This window comes from Lactuca sativa, chromosome 8 (genome assembly GCF_002870075.4).
Source record: "Lactuca sativa cultivar Salinas chromosome 8, Lsat_Salinas_v11, whole genome shotgun sequence".
NCBI classification, from domain to species: Eukaryota; Viridiplantae; Streptophyta; class Magnoliopsida; order Asterales; family Asteraceae; genus Lactuca; species Lactuca sativa.
The window spans coordinates 206,451,882-206,457,881 of record NC_056630.2 but is presented as its reverse complement, the minus strand read 5'-3'; positions in this window follow the sequence as shown (position 1 = coordinate 206,457,881).

Here is a 6,000-nt window from a genome sequence, read left to right as displayed (position 1 = left end):
AATCAGTGAAGCTTCAAGGATTGGCTTCAGATCTGGATTTTGTGGAGCCCTTCTGAGATATTGAAGGTAATAAGTCATCTCTCTCCTTTAGATCATCCATGGTTGTGAGATTTGGGGCTTTTAGGCCATGGTTTGTCACCCATTCGAGTTAGAAGCCGGATCTGGAGTTGCTACTTCAGATCCAAGTGTGTTATGGACTAGAGAAGCATAAAGTATCAACCCTTGAGTCAATGTTGAAGCCCCTTGGCCCTAAACCCTAGTTTATGGTGTATTTTACTTAGATCTCCTTCTCTACACGTAAAGTTTGCAACTTTACGTGAGGAATAGGCTTGGGAAGGGTAGATCTATAGATTTGAGTCCCTGCATGACTCAAAAGTCCTCTTCATGTATGGACGACCGGGTGGACTCGGCGAGTCCTTTGAGTGGACTCGACGAGTAGCTTGAAGATGAGGAGGAACTCGACGAGTAGGATGAACAGCTCATCGAGTCGGATGAAGTTGGGCATGAACTCGGCGAGTTGTAAGAACAACTCGGCGAGTTGGATGAAGATTGTCTTGGACTCGGCGAGTCTGTTCTTGGACTCGGCGAGTCAGGTCGCGAAACCCCAAACCCTTCGAGTTTAGGCTCGAATCAGTGATTCGATTAGAGACTCGGTGAGTTGGACAGCTCAGGACTCGGAAATCGGTAGACTCGGCGAGTCATGGACTGACTTGGCGAGTAGAGTCGCGGGTGGAAGGACTCTGGACTTCTTATGAACTCGGCGAGTCAGTAGGGTGACTCGACGAGTAGGGTTGACCTGGAAGGTTGACTTTGACCAGGACTTTGACTTCAACCTGAGTTAACTTAGTTGACTTTCGGGAGATAGTTAGACTAAGTGTTGCATTGATATTGGTAGCTCGGGGAGCTAGGGGAGTAGGAGTTCAGAGAGTTGTCGGTCAGCAGTCAGAGGATTATCAGCAGAGTTCAGCAGTGCGAGGTGAGTCTCATCACTGTTTGTATGGGTCTAAGGCACCAATGCCGGCCCATTTAGAATATGAATGAAAGACTAGGGGGCGGCTCCTGGCACACAGTATGTTATTATGTATGGGAGGAAGACCCGGGGGTTAGCCCTAGGCAATATGCATGAAAGACCAGGGGGCGGCTCCTGGCACACAGTATGTTATTATGGATGATAGGAAGACCCGGGGGTTAGCCCTAGGCAATATGTATGAAAGACCGGGAGGTGGCTCCTGGCGCATTGTATGCTATTATATATGAAAGACCAGGAGGTGGCTTCTGGCACACTGTATGCTGTTTAGCTAAGTGGAGTAGTATGTACGGTTGTCTTTGTGATACTTGCATAGAAGACCAGGGGGTGGCCCTTGGCACATGTCTATAATTCTAGGGGGTGGCCCTTGGCACATGTCTGTAAGACCCAGGGAGCGGCCCAGGCTTGACCAGGAAGACCACGTGCGACCCGTGGCATAATGGCAAGACTATGTTTGGCACATAGCACCTTACTTGATTATGGATAAGTCGGTTCTTGGTTATGAATGGTTTGTATGGTATGTGGTATCTGGGGAACTCACTAAGCTTCGTGCTTACGGTTTTCAGTTTTGGTTTCAGGTACTTCCGGTAGCGGATAATGGAGCTCGGGATGATCGCATGGCATACACCATAAATTAGTCAGCCTGGGAATGTTTTACTATGATAATGAACGTGTGTTTTGAAAACTAATACTCTGTTTATGTTTTGAAATGATGATTTTACCTTAAGTAATATTTTATTAAAAGAAATTTTTAGTCTTGAATTTTGGGACGTTACAAGTTGGTATCAGAGCCTTGGTTTGAGGGATTCAGACATGCTCTCGGGTGCGTCTGAACTCAAACTAAGGAATTGGTATAAAAGTTTTCAAATGAAAAGACAGTTTTGTAAATGGAGAGTTTTTGAGAAAGAAAATGGTTTTAGAAAAGCAAAAAAGAATTCAGAATGAAAAGAACTTTGGAAAGAGAAAAGAGGTGTGGTGCATGCAATCAGCCGAGCTCAAGTAAGTACCCCAAAAATACCCATACAAGTTTATGTTATGATTATCAGTTGATAGAACAACATGCTAGATTAGGACTAAGGATCTAGGAATGATGCCTTATGTGCCTATTATATGTGTTTGAGCTGCATTATAGTGCTGATTAGATAGTAGTAGGATAGCCTATTTAGGTTATGCCTGAGTTAAGAGTTTGTGTCGCATGCTAGTTCAGATTTTTGCTATGTGTGTATGATTGCTTAAGTATGTTGTGGTTAGATTTTCCCCTTGTCTGAATGCTGCTTGCTTTGTGCATTGTGGGATTTTGAGTGATGGGAGTTAGCCATTAAGTGGATACGCCACGTCACATGTGATCAGGGTTGAATAATCTCAGAGTGCTGGATTTGGCCCTATTGCGCAGCTCTTGTCTGAGTCTAACCATTGTAGGGATAAGTCTTTTACTCGAAGGATTATCTGAGCCTCGTCACATGTGATGGTATCCTGGTAATGGCTAATTGGCATCGCGAGGAAGCCTTCAGCAGCTGAGGACTGGTTTGAGTTGAGTCAGAGGTTTCCCTAGGGTCAGCCTAGGATAAGGTAGTGCTGGAAGCAGAAGTAGTAGAAAGGGACCTGGTGGAGTCGAGGCAGTTCCTGAGGAAAGTACGGATAGATGTGGAAGGTAGTATGGGCCCGTACTATTGAAAGCAGAGGATCCATACTCGATTCGGGAAGGGCCGAGACAAGACCGGGAACCTGGTAGTGCGTGTGTTTGGCCTCGCAGCAGTGATCAGTATTCTGATAGTGGTTGTGTTATATTTTCAGCATGGTGACGTTGCGAGAGAGACCAGTGGGTGGGTCAGGATCCGGTTCAGGACCAGGTTCGGGCGCGGGATCCAAACCAGTTGATGATGGGTTACGCGAGTTCATCGCATCTGAGATTACGAGAGGCATCCTTGAGGCGACCCCGGTCATTTTCGGGTCGATCAAGGAGGGGATCATTGAGCTGATGGAGGATCGCCTCCGAGCTTTCAGGAGTGATTTTGCGTCTGGCCAGGCAAGTATGCGCACACTGTCCTTCAAGGACTTCAGAGGGTGTGGTGCGCCGGATTTTCACGGGGTGAAGAACCCCATTGCTGCCAGGAGATGGATCGCAGACATTGAGTCTGCACAGTTGACGAGCTTCTGCCGGATGGGTCGAAGGTCCGCTTTGCGGCGACGTGTTTGAGAGACAGAGCTAGAGATTGGTGGGAGTCAGTTGGAGACTCATTGGGAGCCTCAGTCGTCGAGGTTATGACCTGGTCAGATTTCGTGACCAGGTTTAGGGCAGAGTTTGCACCGGCAGTGGAGCTTCAGCAGCTGGCCAGAGAATTCCTAGACATGAGACAGACGACAGAGTCGGTGGCGGAAATTACCGCCAAGTTTCGGGAGAGGGCCCTATTAGTTCCTCTGTATGCAGGGGATGATGAGATGCAGAGGACCCGCTATCATGACATGTTGAGAGCGGAGATTCGGGAGCATGTCAGCTTCTCGGCATGCCCGACCCTGGACTCTATGATTGCCAGTGCTAGGGAGAGGGAGGTCGATCTGGAGCACATTACGAAGAGGAAGTCAGATCAAACATTCACTTTGGAGGGTCCCGGGAAGAGACCCAAGACTTCAGATCAGCGATTAGTGAGTCGGCAGGGCCAAAGTCAGTGCAGCACGTGCGGAAAACCGCACGAGGGAGTGTGTCGTTCCAGGGGTTCCGGCTGCTACAAGTGTGGCAGTGATGGTCACGTCAGCAGGGACTGCCCACTGGGGGCAAGCCCATTATGTTTTCACTGCAATCAGGTGGGCCACAAGAGGACCGACTGCCCGACAATGAGGGAAGGAGCAGGGAGTGCGCCTGCCCCAACGACTATGAGGTTTATGGATGGGCGAGAGGGTAGTGCCTTGCAGTGACAGATGCGGAAGATCTGGATTACAGCAAGGAATGTTGCAGGTACGTATCTATGACTATTTTCATTCCTATGTGAATTAGGGAAGTTTTTACCCTGGACTCAGGCGATTTTATATATGATTTGTCTCTCTGCTTGTATTTGGATTGTATTTTGGAATTGTCATATGCCAATTGAATACCAGGAGCTATTAGTAGCTAGTGTAGGTCATCTTTCACTTCGGGTTCGAAGTGTCCGGTATCATCTCGGTTACGGCTGAAAATGGTTCGGGAGTGGTCAGCCACCATCATCAGGGTTTGATGGTTCTGATCTGGGCGTTCGGGATGCCTTTCGGAAGCATCAAGGAAAGTGGCTTATCACTAAGGAGTGTATGCCCAGTTATTCAGACTATAAGGACAGTAGTCAGAGCTTAGGGGATTATTTTTTTTAGCATCGGGGATGCGGGAGGTGTTCATCTAGTATTCGGTAATCATACAGTAGTTAGAGTGGGCTAGAAGCGGATCGCTAGAAGGGATAGGGCGATGGTGGTTATCATGCCTATCGAGTAAGGAAGGAAGGAATGGAAATCTTCGGGTTTTCGCAGGCAGTAAGGACTTAGCTGCGGCTAAGTGGGGGAGAAACAATCAGGTTATGGGAATAGAAGGGGTTTTGAAACTAGGATAAGTTTTGCGCTCCTGTTAGGAAGAAAGACGGCTCAGGTGACTGTATGATTGGAGGATAGTGTAAATTGGAAGTTGGGAAAACTTGCCAATTGTAAGACCTCATTCTCGAAATTTCTGGTCGCAGATTACATAGGAATCGGTTGGGAGTTCCATTTGGGACATAAGTACCACTTGGGAGTACTCGATTGTGCTGTATGATCAATATGGGCTAGTCGTAGCATCCACTAGCAGCTAGTCGGTGTGGAAAGGTGTTGTCAGACTACCGGATGGTCGTAGCATTCACCAGTGACTAAATAGTAAGAGAAGTATATTAAGACTGCGGTGTGGTCCGTAGCAATCGTATGTGAGGATGATTCGTAAGACTGTGGTATGGCCCGTAGCATTAGATTAGCAAGACTGCGATGCGGCCCGCAGCAATCGTATGAGAGCATGGTTAGACTGCGGTGTGGTCCGTAGCATTAGATTAGTAAGACTGCGGTGTGGCCCGTAGCATTAGATTAGCAAGACTGAGGTGCGGCCAGCAGCAATCGTACGTGAGTAGGGTTAGGCTACGGTGTGGCCCGTAGCACTGGTTTAGCAAGACTGCGGGGCGGCCCGTAGCTTGGTTGGCTAGCAGCGTAGAAGTGTTGAAAGACTACGGGGTGGCCCGTAGCCTTCATCGGTCCCTATTCGTTAGAGCGAATGTGTCAGGTGTATGATTTAGTGGCAGAGTGGATTGAGCGGTTATTGGTGAAGTTTCTTCGAAAGTCGCTGGGAGCGACTAGGAGTTGAGTTGGGGATAGCGACCGGTGGGGGCCGGTCATCCAGATATTGGTAGATTGGTAGGGACCAGGGTGGTCTCAGTTCATCCGGAAGGTAGATAAGGAATAGCAAAAATTTCTAGCCAGTAGCAGTGCCGACAAGCGGTCTATGGTGAAATTCAGGAAGTTGGTCGTGGGGTGCTCGACACCAATTATAATAGAAAGAATGCCTAGTGGATACTGGCGATAATGACCCATACTGGAAGTAGCGGGAGTAATGGATTTGGTGAAGATAGGATCTTCACAGTGGCAAGGGAGATAGTTGTTTTGGGGCATCGCCTTGGGAAGGCAAGGGAATCGCGTGAGGAAAGAAGGGGTGAATCCCTATGGGTTCAGTTGTAGTACTCGGAGAGTACCAAAAGGTTGTCGGCTGAGTAAGTTGTGTTTCCAGAATGATCAGGGTCAGAGTTGACCCAAAATGATTAACCGCAAGGATTTGTGTTAGTCGGAATGACCGAGTGGGAGGCCAGCGAAGGTAGGCAGCTGGTGTTGGATTAATTGGTGAGTTATTGGAGGCAGATCGCAGGTGGTGGGCCATAGCAAACTTCGAGGACGAAGTTTTGTTTAAGTGGGGGAGAGTTGTAACACCCAAAGTTTTGAAG